This window comes from Clavelina lepadiformis, chromosome 7, assembly GCF_947623445.1.
Source record: "Clavelina lepadiformis chromosome 7, kaClaLepa1.1, whole genome shotgun sequence".
Classification (NCBI taxonomy): domain Eukaryota; kingdom Metazoa; phylum Chordata; class Ascidiacea; order Aplousobranchia; family Clavelinidae; genus Clavelina; species Clavelina lepadiformis.
This window is the reverse complement of record NC_135246.1, coordinates 1,369,742-1,382,655: the sequence shown is the minus strand read 5'-3', so window position 1 is coordinate 1,382,655 and position 12,914 is coordinate 1,369,742. Positions and strand designations below refer to the sequence as shown.

At 38.3% G+C, this 12,914-nt stretch overlaps 21 non-coding genes across 21 annotated transcripts; all 21 read right to left on the bottom strand.

Annotated features, from left to right (window-relative positions):
* Positions 1 to 360: 360 nt before the first annotated feature.
* Trnap-agg (transfer RNA proline (anticodon AGG)) lies at positions 361 to 432 on the bottom strand. The gene has a single exon. It is a non-coding gene; the product is annotated as a tRNA-Pro (tRNA).
* An 83-nt stretch (positions 433 to 515) lies between these two features.
* On the bottom strand, positions 516 to 587 carry Trnap-cgg (transfer RNA proline (anticodon CGG)). The gene has a single exon. It is a non-coding gene; the product is annotated as a tRNA-Pro (tRNA).
* An 867-nt stretch (positions 588 to 1,454) lies between these two features.
* Positions 1,455 to 1,526, bottom strand: Trnap-ugg (transfer RNA proline (anticodon UGG)). Its single transcript has one exon. It is a non-coding gene; the product is annotated as a tRNA-Pro (tRNA).
* Positions 1,527 to 1,913: 387 nt separating this feature from the next.
* Positions 1,914 to 1,985, bottom strand: Trnap-agg (transfer RNA proline (anticodon AGG)). Its single transcript has one exon. It is a non-coding gene; the product is annotated as a tRNA-Pro (tRNA).
* An 83-nt stretch (positions 1,986 to 2,068) lies between these two features.
* On the bottom strand, positions 2,069 to 2,140 carry Trnap-cgg (transfer RNA proline (anticodon CGG)). The gene has a single exon. It is a non-coding gene; the product is annotated as a tRNA-Pro (tRNA).
* Positions 2,141 to 2,517: 377 nt separating this feature from the next.
* On the bottom strand, positions 2,518 to 2,589 carry Trnap-cgg (transfer RNA proline (anticodon CGG)). The gene has a single exon. It is a non-coding gene; the product is annotated as a tRNA-Pro (tRNA).
* Positions 2,590 to 3,826: 1,237 nt separating this feature from the next.
* Trnap-ugg (transfer RNA proline (anticodon UGG)) lies at positions 3,827 to 3,898 on the bottom strand. Its single transcript has one exon. It is a non-coding gene; the product is annotated as a tRNA-Pro (tRNA).
* A 387-nt stretch (positions 3,899 to 4,285) lies between these two features.
* On the bottom strand, positions 4,286 to 4,357 carry Trnap-agg (transfer RNA proline (anticodon AGG)). Its single transcript has one exon. It is a non-coding gene; the product is annotated as a tRNA-Pro (tRNA).
* Positions 4,358 to 4,440: 83 nt separating this feature from the next.
* Trnap-cgg (transfer RNA proline (anticodon CGG)) lies at positions 4,441 to 4,512 on the bottom strand. The gene has a single exon. It is a non-coding gene; the product is annotated as a tRNA-Pro (tRNA).
* An 859-nt stretch (positions 4,513 to 5,371) lies between these two features.
* On the bottom strand, positions 5,372 to 5,443 carry Trnap-ugg (transfer RNA proline (anticodon UGG)). The gene has a single exon. It is a non-coding gene; the product is annotated as a tRNA-Pro (tRNA).
* A 387-nt stretch (positions 5,444 to 5,830) lies between these two features.
* Trnap-agg (transfer RNA proline (anticodon AGG)) lies at positions 5,831 to 5,902 on the bottom strand. The gene has a single exon. It is a non-coding gene; the product is annotated as a tRNA-Pro (tRNA).
* Positions 5,903 to 6,140: 238 nt separating this feature from the next.
* Trnap-ugg (transfer RNA proline (anticodon UGG)) lies at positions 6,141 to 6,212 on the bottom strand. Its single transcript has one exon. It is a non-coding gene; the product is annotated as a tRNA-Pro (tRNA).
* A 387-nt stretch (positions 6,213 to 6,599) lies between these two features.
* Positions 6,600 to 6,671, bottom strand: Trnap-agg (transfer RNA proline (anticodon AGG)). Its single transcript has one exon. It is a non-coding gene; the product is annotated as a tRNA-Pro (tRNA).
* Positions 6,672 to 6,754: 83 nt separating this feature from the next.
* On the bottom strand, positions 6,755 to 6,826 carry Trnap-ugg (transfer RNA proline (anticodon UGG)). The gene has a single exon. It is a non-coding gene; the product is annotated as a tRNA-Pro (tRNA).
* A 387-nt stretch (positions 6,827 to 7,213) lies between these two features.
* On the bottom strand, positions 7,214 to 7,285 carry Trnap-agg (transfer RNA proline (anticodon AGG)). The gene has a single exon. It is a non-coding gene; the product is annotated as a tRNA-Pro (tRNA).
* Positions 7,286 to 7,835: 550 nt separating this feature from the next.
* On the bottom strand, positions 7,836 to 7,907 carry Trnap-agg (transfer RNA proline (anticodon AGG)). The gene has a single exon. It is a non-coding gene; the product is annotated as a tRNA-Pro (tRNA).
* Positions 7,908 to 7,990: 83 nt separating this feature from the next.
* Trnap-cgg (transfer RNA proline (anticodon CGG)) lies at positions 7,991 to 8,062 on the bottom strand. The gene has a single exon. It is a non-coding gene; the product is annotated as a tRNA-Pro (tRNA).
* A 1,326-nt stretch (positions 8,063 to 9,388) lies between these two features.
* On the bottom strand, positions 9,389 to 9,460 carry Trnap-agg (transfer RNA proline (anticodon AGG)). The gene has a single exon. It is a non-coding gene; the product is annotated as a tRNA-Pro (tRNA).
* Positions 9,461 to 10,157: 697 nt separating this feature from the next.
* Positions 10,158 to 10,229, bottom strand: Trnap-agg (transfer RNA proline (anticodon AGG)). Its single transcript has one exon. It is a non-coding gene; the product is annotated as a tRNA-Pro (tRNA).
* Positions 10,230 to 11,555: 1,326 nt separating this feature from the next.
* On the bottom strand, positions 11,556 to 11,627 carry Trnap-agg (transfer RNA proline (anticodon AGG)). The gene has a single exon. It is a non-coding gene; the product is annotated as a tRNA-Pro (tRNA).
* Positions 11,628 to 12,324: 697 nt separating this feature from the next.
* On the bottom strand, positions 12,325 to 12,396 carry Trnap-cgg (transfer RNA proline (anticodon CGG)). The gene has a single exon. It is a non-coding gene; the product is annotated as a tRNA-Pro (tRNA).
* Positions 12,397 to 12,914: the final 518 nt, after the last annotated feature.

Sequence of the window (12,914 nt, the reverse complement as noted above, 5' to 3'; positions counted from 1 at the left end):
TTATAAGAATAAATGTTTATGATATTTAGTCCAAATTCCAAAACTTCTTCTTTATAGGGCTCGTCCGGGACTTGCAACCTAAGCAAGAATCATACCCCTAGACCAGGGATGTCCAACATGCGGCCCGCCTGAGATTTTTGTCCGGCCCGCTAGTCATTTTCACTCCAAAAATAGTATTTTGAACTTTGAATCTTGGCCTAAATAAAATGTACCAGTCGGTTATTAGGGGCGCAGTAATAGTATAATATATCTATTTTTCTTGAAATTTAATAGGTTCTGCGGCCCATTGACTTATTTCAGGTGACAATGCGGCCCAATATAATTGATATTTGGTATAAATTCAAAATATTCTTCTTTATAGGGCTCGTCTGGGAATTGAACCCGGGACCTCTTGCACCCTAAGCAAGAATCATACCCCTAGACCAACGAGCCGATAAAGTTTCATTTATCTGCTTCATATTATATGAATATAACTTTTTGATATTTGGTATAAATTCAAAATAATCTTCTTTATAGGGCTCGTCCGGGAATTGAACCCGGGACCTCTTGCACCCGAAGCAAGAATCATACCCCTAGACCAACGAGCCGATAAAGTTTCATTTATCTGCTTCATATTATATGAATATAACTTTTTGATATTTGATATAAATTCAAAATAATCTTCTTTATAGGGCTCGTCCGGGAATTGAACCCGGAACCTCTTGCACCCAAAGCAAGAATCATACCCCTAGACCAACGAGCCGGTGAAGTTGCATCTTTTTGCTTCATATTATAAGAATAAATGTTTATGATATTTAGTCCAAATTCTAAAACTTCTTCTTTATAGGGCTCGTCCGGGACTTGCAACCTAAGCAAGAATCATACCCCTAGACCAAGGATGTCCAACATGCGGCCCGCCTGAGATTTTTGTCCGGCCCGCTAGTCATTTTCACTCCAAAAATAGTATTTTGAACTTTGAATCTTGGCCTAAATAAAATGTACCAGTCGGTTATTAGGGGTGCAGTAATAGTATAATATACCTAAATTTCTTGAAATTTAATAGGTTCTGCGGCCCATTGACTTATTTCAGGTGACCAATATAATAAAAGGCTGGACATCACTGTCCTAGACCAACGAGCGGCAGAGGTTAAGTCTTTTCCCTTCATACTGTATAGAATATTTTGACATTTGATGTATTTGACATTTCACTTCATATTATATGAAAGTACGAAGTACGAAAGAAGTTTCATTTATTTGCTTCATATTACATGAATGAAACTTTTTGATATTTGGTATAAATTCAAAATAATCTTCTGTATAGGGCTCGTCCGGGAATTGAACCCGGAACCTCTTGCACCCAAAGCAAGAATCATACCCCTAGACCAACGAGCCGATGAAGTTTCATTTATTTGCTTCATATTATAACCATAAAACTTTTTGATATTTGGTATAAATTCAAAATAATCTTCTTTATAGGGCTCGTCCGGGAATTGAACCCGGGACCTCTTGCACCCAAAGCAAGAATCATACCCCTAGACCAACGAGCCGGTGAAGTTGCATCTTTTTGCTTCATATTATAAGAATAAATGTTTATGATATTTAGTCCAAATTCCAAAACTTCTTCTTTATAGGGCTCGTCCGGGACTTGCAACCTAAGCAAGAATCATACCCCTAGACCAGGGATGTCCAACATGCGGCCCGCCTGAGATTTTTGTCCGGCCCGCTAGTCATTTTCACTCCAAAAATAGTATTTTGAACTTTGAATCTTGGCCTAAATAAAATGTACCAGTCGGTTATTAGGGGCGCAGTAATAGTATAATATATCTATTTTTCTTGAAATTTAATAGGTTCTGCGGCCCATTGACTTATTTCAGGTGACAATGCGGCCCAATATAATTGATATTTGGTATAAATTCAAAATATTCTTCTTTATAGGGCTCGTCTGGGAATTGAACCCGGGACCTCTTGCACCCTAAGCAAGAATCATACCCCTAGACCAACGAGCCGATAAAGTTTCATTTATCTGCTTCATATTATATGAATATAACTTTTTGATATTTGGTATAAATTCAAAATAATCTTCTTTATAGGGCTCGTCCGGGAATTGAACCCGGGACCTCTTGCACCCGAAGCAAGAATCATACCCCTAGACCAACGAGCCGATAAAGTTTCATTTATCTGCTTCATATTATATGAATATAACTTTTTGATATTTGATATAAATTCAAAATAATCTTCTTTATAGGGCTCGTCCGGGAATTGAACCCGGAACCTCTTGCACCCAAAGCAAGAATCATACCCCTAGACCAACGAGCCGGTGAAGTTGCATCTTTTTGCTTCATATTATAAGAATAAATGTTTATGATATTTAGTCCAAATTCTAAAACTTCTTCTTTATAGGGCTCGTCCGGGACTTGCAACCTAAGCAAGAATCATACCCCTAGACCAACGAGCCGATAAAGTTTCATTTATCTGCTTCATATTATATGAATATAACTTTTTGATATTTGGTATAAATTCAAAATAATCTTCTTTATAGGGCTCGTCCGGGAATTGAACCCGGGACCTCTTGCACCCGAAGCAAGAATCATACCCCTAGACCAACGAGCCGATAAAGTTTCATTTATCTGCTTCATATTATATGAATATAACTTTTTGATATTTGATATAAATTCAAAATAATCTTCTTTATAGGGCTCGTCCGGGAATTGAACCCGGAACCTCTTGCACCCAAAGCAAGAATCATACCCCTAGACCAACGAGCCGGTGAAGTTGCATCTTTTTGCTTCATATTATAAGAATAAATGTTTATGATATTTAGTCCAAATTCTAAAACTTCTTCTTTATAGGGCTCGTCCGGGACTTGCAACCTAAGCAAGAATCATACCCCTAGACCAGGCATGCACAACTCAAAACAGTACACGGGCCGTTTTAGCGAAAAAATATTTTTCGCGGGCCGCGTGCTAACGTTGTTGTAACTAACGTGTAGCCTACTTTATATAATGTGACCGATTAACCCTTGAATAAGAGATATTGTTGAGAAGATGGTTACTGTCAAGGGACGGTTGCCTCTCGCACTACAGTATCTAGTTGTTTTTAACGCTTAGCGGCGGTAAAGCATCGGATTCGTTGATTATATGTAACTGTAACCGTGGAGAAAATGCCTGAATGAGCGAAATCACGGAATATCTCGTGGGCCGCATGAAAAGGTTTCGCGGGCCGCATGCGGCCCGCGGGCCGTATGTTGTGCATGCCTGCCCTAGACCAAGGATGTCCAACATGCGGCCCGCCTGAGATTTTTGTCCGGCCCGCTAGTCATTTTCACTCCAAAAATAGTATTTTGAACTTTGAATCTTGGCCTAAATAAAATGTACCAGTCGGTTATTAGGGGTGCAGTAATAGTATAATATACCTAAATTTCTTGAAATTTAATAGGTTCTGCGGCCCATTGACTTATTTCAGGTGACCAATATAATAAAAGGCTGGACATCACTGTCCTAGACCAACGAGCGGCAGAGGTTAAGTCTTTTCCCTTCATACTGTATAGAATATTTTGACATTTGATGTATTTGACATTTCACTTCATATTATATGAAAGTACGAAGTACGAAAGAAGTTTCATTTATTTGCTTCATATTACATGAATGAAACTTTTTGATATTTGGTATAAATTCAAAATAATCTTCTGTATAGGGCTCGTCCGGGAATTGAACCCGGAACCTCTTGCACCCAAAGCAAGAATCATACCCCTAGACCAACGAGCCGATGAAGTTTCATTTATTTGCTTCATATTATAACCATAAAACTTTTTGATATTTGGTATAAATTCAAAATAATCTTCTTTATAGGGCTCGTCCGGGAATTGAACCCGGGACCTCTTGCACCCAAAGCAAGAATCATACCCCTAGACCAACGAGCCGGTGAAGTTGCATCTTTTTGCTTCATATTATAAGAATAAATGTTTATGATATTTAGTCCAAATTCCAAAACTTCTTCTTTATAGGGCTCGTCCGGGACTTGCAACCTAAGCAAGAATCATACCCCTAGACCAGGGATGTCCAACATGCGGCCCGCCTGAGATTTTTGTCCGGCCCGCTAGTCATTTTCACTCCAAAAATAGTTATTTGAACTTTGAATCTTGGCCTAAATAAAATGTACCAGTCGGTTATTAGGGGCGGAGTAATAGTACAATATATCTATTTTTCTTGAAATTTAATAGGTTCTGCGGCCCATTGACTTATTTCAGGTGACAATGCGGCCCAATATAATTGATATTTGGTATAAATTCAAAATATTCTTCTTTATAGGGCTCGTCTGGGAATTGAACCCGGGACCTCTTGCACCCTAAGCAAGAATCATACCCCTAGACCAACGAGCCGATAAAGTTTCATTTATCTGCTTCATATTATATGAATATAACTTTTTGATATTTGGTATAAACTTAAAATAATCTTCTTTATAGGGCTCGTCCGGGAATTGAACCCGGGACCTCTTGCACCCGAAGCAAGAATCATACCCCTAGACCAACGAGCCGATAAAGTTTCATTTATCTGCTTCATATTATATGAATATAACTTTTTGATATTTGGTATAAATTCAAAATAATCTTCTTTATAGGGCTCGTCCGGGAATTGAACCCGGAACCTCTTGCACCCAAAGCAAGAATCATACCCCTAGACCAACGAGCCGGTGAAGTTACATCTTTTTGCTTCATATTATAAGAATAAATGTTTATGATATTTAGTCCAAATTCCAAAACTTCTTCTTTATAGGGCTTGTCCGGGACTTGCAACCTAAGCAAGAATCATACCCCTAGACCAGGGATGTCCAACATGCGGCCCGCCTGAGATTTTTGTCGGGCCCGCTAGTCATTTTCACTCCAAAAATAGTATTTTGAACTTTGAATCTTGGCCTAAATAAAATGTACCAGTCGGTTATTAGTAATAGTATAATATACCTAAATTTCTTGAAATTTAATAGGTTCTGCGGCCCATTGACTTATTTCAGGTGACCAATATAATAAAAGGCTGGACATCACTGTCCTAGACCAACGAGCGGCAGAGGTTAAGTCTTTTCCCTTCATACTGTATAGAATATTTTGACATTTGATGTATTTGACATTTCACTTCATATTATATGAAAGTACGAAGTACGAAAGAAGTTTCATTTATTTGCTTCATATTACATGAATGAACCTTTTTGATATTTGGTATAAATTCAAAATAATCTTCTGTATAGGGCTCGTCCGGTAATTGAACCCGGAACCTCTTGCACCCAAAGCAAGAATCATACCCCTAGACCAACGAGCCGATGAAGTTTCATTTATTTGCTTCATATTATAACCATAAAACTTTTTGATATTTGGTATAAATTCAAAATAATCTTCTGTATAGGGCTCGTCCGGGAATTGAACCCGGGACCTCTTGCACCCAAAGCAAGAATCATACCCCTAGACCAACGAGCCGGTGAAGTTGCATCTTTTTGCTTCATATTATAAGAATAAATGTTTATGATATTTAGTCCAAATTCCAAAACTTCTTCTCTATAGGGCTCGTCCGGGACTTGCAACCTAAGCAAGAATCATACCCCTAGACCAGGGATGTCCAACATGCGACCCGCCTGAGATTTTTGTCCGGCCCGCTAGTCATTTTCACTTCAAAAATAGTATTTTGAACTTTGAATCTTGGCCTAAATAAAATGTACCAGTCGGTTATTAGGGGCGCAGTATTAGTATAATATACCTATTTTTCTTGAAATTTAATAGGTTCTGCGGTCCATTGACTTATTTCAGGTGACAATGCGGCCCAATATAATTGATATTTGGTATAAATTCGAAATATTCTTCTTTATAGGGCTCGTCCGGGAATTGAACCCGGGACCTCTTGCACCCTAAGCAAGAATCATACCCCTAGACCAACGAGCCGATAAAGATTCATTTATCTGCTTCATATTATATGAATAAAACTTTTTGATATTTGGTATAAATTCAAAAAAATCTTCTTTATAGGGCTCGTCCGGGAATTGAACCCGGGTCCTCTTGCACCCAAAGCAAGAATCATACCCCTAGACCAACGAGTCGATGAAGTTTCATTTATTTGCTTCATATTATAACCATAAAACTTTTTGATATTTGGTATAAATTCAAAATAATCTTCTTTATAGGGCTCGTCCGGGAATTGAACCCGGGACCTCTTGCACCCAAAGCAAGAATCATACCCCTAGACCAACGAGCCGGTGAAGTTGCATCTTTTTGCTTCATATTATAAGAATAAATGTTTATGATATTTAGTCCAAATTCCAAAATTTCTTCTTTATAGGGCTCGTCCGGTACTTGCAACCTAAGCAAGAATCATACCCCTAGACCAGGGATGTCCAACATGCGACCCGCCTGAGATTTTTGTCCGGCCCGCTAGTCATTTTCACTCCAAAAATAGTATTTTGAACTTTGAATCTTGGCCTAAATAAAATGTACCAGTCGGTTATTAGGGGCGCAGTAATAGCATAATATACCTATTTTTCTTGAAATTTAATAGGTTCTGCGGTCCATTGATTTATTTCAGGTGACAATGCGGCCCAATATAATTGATATTTGGTATAAATTCAAAATATTCTTCTATATAGGGCTCGTCCGGGAATTGAACCCGGGACCTCTTGCACCCTAAGCAAGAATCATACCCCTAGACCAACGAGCCGATAAAGATTCATTTATCTGCTTCATATTATATGAATAAAACTTTTTGATATTTGGTATAAATTCAAAATATTCTTCTTTATAGGGCTCGTCCGGGAATTGAACCCGGGACCTCTTGCACCCAAAGCAAGAATCATACCTCTAGACCAACGAGCCGGTGAAGTTACATCTTTTTGCTTCATCTTATAAGAATAAATGTTTATGGTATTTAGTCCAAATTCCAAAACTTCTTCTTTATAGGGCTCGTCCGGGACTTGCAACCTAAGCAAGAATCATACCCCTAGACCAGGGATGTCCAACATGCGACCCGCCTGAGATTTTTGTCCGGCCCGCTAGTCATTTTCACTCCAAAAATAGTATTTTGAACTTTGAATCTTGGCCTAAATAAAATGTACCAGTCGGTTATTAGGGGCGCAGTATTAGTATAATATACCTATTTTTCTTGAAATTTAATAGGTTCTGCGGTCCATTGACTTATTTCAGGTGACAATGCGGCCCAATATAATTGATATTTGGTATAAATTCAAAATATTCTTCTTTATAGGGCTCGTCCGGGAATTGAACCCGGGACCTCTTGCACCCTAAGCAAGAATCATACCCCTAGACCAACGGGCCGATAAAGATTCATTTATCTGCTTCATATTATATGAATAAAACTTTTTGATATTTGGTATAAATTCAAAAAAATCTTCTTTATAGGGCTCGTCCGGGAATTGAACCCGGGACCTCTTGCACCCAAAGCAAGAATCATATCCCTAGAGGCCTAGACCAACGAGCCGGTGAAGTTGCATCTTTTTGCTTCATATTATAAGAATAAATGTTTATGATATTTAGTCCAAATTCCAAAACTTCTTCTTTATAGGGCTCGTCCGGGACTTGCAACCTAAGCAAGAATCATACCCCTAGACCAGGGATGTCCAACATGCGGCCCGCCTGAGATTTTTGTCCGGCCCGCTAGTCATTTTCACTCCAAAAATAGTATTTTGAACTTTGAATCTTGGCCTAAATAAAATGTACCAGTCGGTTATTAGGGGCGCAGTAATAGTATAATATATCTATTTTTCTTGAAATTTAATAGGTTCTGCGGCCCATTGACTTATTTCAGGTGACAATGCGGCCCAATATAATTGATATTTGGTATAAATTCAAAATATTCTTCTTTATAGGGCTCGTCTGGGAATTGAACCCGGGACCTCTTGCACCCTAAGCAAGAATCATACCCCTAGACCAACGAGCCGATAAAGTTTCATTTATCTGCTTCATATTATATGAATATAATTTTTTGATATTTGGTATAAATTTAAAATAATCTTCTTTATAGGGCTCGTCCGGGAATTGAACCCGGGACCTCTTGCACCCGAAGCAAGAATCATACCCCTAGACCAACGAGCCGATAAAGTTTCATTTATCTGCTTCATATTATATGAATAAAACTTTTTGATATTTGGTATAAATTCAAAATAATCTTCTTTATAGGGCTCGTCCGGGAATTGAACCCGGAACCTCTTGCACCCAAAGCAAGAATCATACCCCTAGACCAACGAGCCGATGAAGTTGCATCTTTTTGCTTCATATTATAAGAATAAATGTTTATGATATTTAGTCCAAATTCTAAAACTTCTTCTTTATAGGGCTCGTCCGGGACTTGCAACCTAAGCAAGAATCATACCCCTAGACCAAGGATGTCCAACATGCGGCCCGCCTGAGATTTTTGTCCGGCCCGCTAGTCATTTTCACTCCAAAAATAGTATTTTGAACTTTGAATCTTGGCCTAAATAAAATGTACCAGTCGGTTATTAGGGGTGCAGTAATAGTATAATATACCTAAATTTCTTGAAATTTAATAGGTTCTGCGGCCCATTGACTTATTTCAGGTGACCAATATAATAAAAGGCTGGACATCACTGTCCTAGACCAACGAGCGGCAGAGGTTAAGTCTTTTCCCTTCATACTGTATAGAATATTTTGACATTTGATGTATTTGACATTTCACTTCATATTATATGAAAGTACGAAGTACGAAAGAAGTTTCATTTATTTGCTTCATATTACATGAATGAAACTTTTTGATATTTGGTATAAATTCAAAATAATCTTCTGTATAGGGCTCGTCCGGTAATTGAACCCGGAACCTCTTGCACCCAAAGCAAGAATCATACCCCTAGACCAACGAGCCGATGAAGTTTCATTTATTTGCTTCATATTATAAGCATAAAACTTTTTGATATTTGGTATAAATTCAAAATAATCTTCTTTATAGGGGTCGTCCGGGAATTGAACCCGGGACCTCTTGCACCCAAAGCAAGAATCATACCTCTAGACCAACGAGTCGGTGAAGTTACATCTTTTTGCTTCATCTTATAAGAATAAATGTTTATGGTATTTAGTCCAAATTCCAAAACTTCTTCTTTATAGGGCTCGTCCGGGACTTGCAACCTAAGCAAGAATCATACCCCTAGACCAGGGATGTCCAACATGCGACCCGCCTGAGATTTTTGTCCGGCCCGCTAGTCATTTTCACTCCAAAAATAGTATTTTGAACTTTGAATCTTGGCCTAAATAAAATGTACCAGTCGGTTATTAGGGGCGCAGTATTAGTATAATATACCTATTTTTCTTGAAATTTAATAGGTTCTGCGGTCCATTGACTTATTTCAGGTGACAATGCGGCCCAATATAATTGATATTTGGTATAAATTCAAAATATTCTTCTTTATAGGGCTCGTCCGGGAATTGAACCCGGGACCTCTTGCACCCTAAGCAAGAATCATACCCCTAGACCAACGAGCCGATAAAGATTCATTTATCTGCTTCATATTATATGAATAAAACTTTTTGATATTTGGTATAAATTCAAAAAAATCTTCTTTATAGGGCTCGTCCGGGAATTGAACCCGGGACCTCTTGCACCCAAAGCAAGAATCATATCCCTAGACCAACGAGCCGGTGAAGTTGCATCTTTTTGCTTCATATTATAAGAATAAATGTTTATGATATTTAGTCCAAATTCCAAAACTTCTTCTTTATAGGGCTCGTCCGGGACTTGCAACCTAAGCAAGAATCATACCCCTAGACCAGGGATGTCCAACATGCGGCCCGCCTGAGATTTTTGTCCGGACCGCTAGTCATTTTCACTCCAAAAATAGTATTTTGAACTTTGAATCTTGGCCTAAATAAAATGTACCAGTCGGTTATTAGGGGCGCAGTAATAGTATAATATATCTATTTTTCTTGAAATTTAATAGGTTCTGCGGCCCATTGACTTATTTCAGGTGACAATGCGGCCCAATATAATTGATATTTGGTATAAATTCAAAATATTCTTCTTTATAGGGCTCGTCTGGGAATTGAACCCGGGACCTCTTGCACCCTAAGAAAGAATCATACCCCTAGACCAACGAGCCGATAAAGTTTCATTTATCTGCTTCATATTATATGAATATAACTTTTTGATATTTGGTATAAATTTAAAATAATCTTCTTTATAGGGCTCGTCCGGGAATTGAACCCGGGACCTCTTGCACCCTAAGCAAGAATCATACCCTTAGACCAACGAGCCGATAAAGTTTCATTTATCTGCTTCATATTATATGAATATAACTTTTTGATATTTGGTATAAATTCAAAATAATCTTCTTTATAGGGCTCGTCCGGGAATTGAACCCGGAACCTCTTGCACCCAAAGCAAGAATCATACCCCTAGACCAACGAGCCGGTGAAGTTGCATCTTTTTGCTTCATATTATAAGAATAAATGTTTATGATATTTAGTCCAAATTCCAAAACTTCTTCTTTATAGGGCTTGTCCGGGACTTGCAACCTAAGCAAGAATCATACCCCTAGACCAGGGATGTCCAACATGCGGCCCGCCTGAGATTTTTGTCCGGCCCGCTAGTCATTTTCACTCCAAAAATAGTATTTTGAACTTTGAATCTTGGCCTAAATAAAATGTACCAGTCGGTTATTAGGGGTGCAGTAATAGTATAATATACCTAAATTTCTTGAAATTTAATAGGTTCTGCGGCCCATTGACTTATTTCAGGTGACCAATATAATAAAAGGCTGGACATCACTGTCCTAGACCAACGAGCGGCAGAGGTTAAGTCTTTTCCCTTCATACTGTATAGAATATTTTGACATTTGATGTATTTGACATTTCACTTCATATTATATGAAAGTACGAAGTACGAAAGAAGTTTCATTTATTTGCTTCATATTACATGAATGAAACTTTTTGATATTTGGTATAAATTCAAAATAATCTTCTGTATAGGGCTCGTCCGGTAATTGAACCCGGAACCTCTTGCACCCAAAGCAAGAATCATACCCCTAGACCAACGAGCCGATGAAGTTTCATGTATTTGCTTCATATTATAAGCATAAAACTTTTTGATATTTGGTATAAATTCAAAATAATCTTCTTTATAGGGGTCGTCCGGGAATTGAACCCGGGACCTCTTGCACCCAAAGCAAGAATCATACCTCTAGACCAACGAGTCGGTGAAGTTACATCTTTTTGCTTCATCTTATAAGAATAAATGTTTATGGTATTTAGTCCAAATTCCAAAACTTCTTCTTTATAGGGCTCGTCCGGGACTTGCAACCTAAGCAAGAATCATACCCCTAGACCAGGGATGTCCAACATGCGACCCGCCTGAGATTTTTGTCCGGCCCGCTAGTCATTTTCACTCCAAAAATAGTATTTTGAACTTTGAATCTTGGCCTAAATAAAATGTACCAGTCGGTTATTAGGGGCGCAGTATTAGTATAATATACCTATTTTTCTTGAAATTTAATAGGTTCTGCGGTCCATTGACTTATTTCAGGTGACAATGCGGCCCAATATAATTGATATTTGGTATAAATTCAAAATATTCTTCTTTATAGGGCTCGTCCGGGAATTGAACCCGGGACCTCTTGCACCCTAAGCAAGAATCATACCCCTAGACCAACGGGCCGATAAAGATTCATTTATCTGCTTCATATTATATGAATAAAACTTTTTGATATTTGGTATAAATTCAAAAAAATCTTCTTTATAGGGCTCGTCCGGGAATTGAACCCGGGACCTCTTGCACCCAAAGCAAGAATCATATCCCTAGACCAACGAGCCGGTGAAGTTGCATCTTTTTGCTTCATATTATAAGAATAAATGTTTATGATATTTAGTCCAAATTCCAAAACTTCTTCTTTATAGGGCTCGTCCGGGACTTGCAACCTAAGCAAGAATCATACCCCTAGACCAGGGATGTCCAACATGCGGCCCGCCTGAGATTTTTGTCCGGACCGCTAGTCATTTTCACTCCAAAAATAGTATTTTGAACTTTGAATCTTGGCCTAAATAAAATGTACCAGTCGGTTATTAGGGGCGCAGTAATAGTATAATATATCTATTTTTCTTGAAATTTAATAGGTTCTGCGGCCCATTGACTTATTTCAGGTGACAATGCGGCCCAATATAATTGATATTTGGTATAAATTCAAAATATTCTTCTTTATAGGGCTCGTCTGGGAATTGAACCCGGGACCTCTTGCACCCTAAGAAAGAATCATACCCCTAGACCAACGAGCCGATAAAGTTTCATTTATCTGCTTCATATTATATGAATATAACTTTTTGATATTTGGTATAAATTTAAAATAATCTTCTTTATAGGGCTCGTCCGGGAATTGAACCCGGGACCTCTTGCACCCGAAGCAAGAATCATACCCCTAGACCAACGAGCCGATAAAGTTTCATTTATCTGCTTCATATTATATGAATATAACTTTTTGATATTTGGTATAAATTCAAAATAATCTTCTTTATAGGGCTCGTCCGGGAATTGAACCTGGAACCTCTTGCACCCAAAGCAAGAATCATACCCCTAGACCAACGAGCCGGTGAAGTTGCATCTTTTTGCTTCATATTATAAGAATAAATGTTTATGATATTTAGTCCAAATTCCAAAACTTCTTCTTTATAGGGCTTGTCCGGGACTTGCAACCTAAGCAAGAATCATACCCCTAGACCAGGGATGTCCAACATGCGGCCCGCCTGAGATTTTTGTCCGGCCCGCTAGTCATTTTCACTCCAAAAATAGTATTTTGAACTTTGAATCTTGGCCTAAATAAAATGTACCAGTCGGTTATTAGGGGTGCAGTAATAGTATAATATACCTAAATTTCTTGAAATTTAATAGGTTCTGCGGCCCATTGACTTATTTCAGGTGACCAATATAATAAAAGGCTGGACATCACTGTCC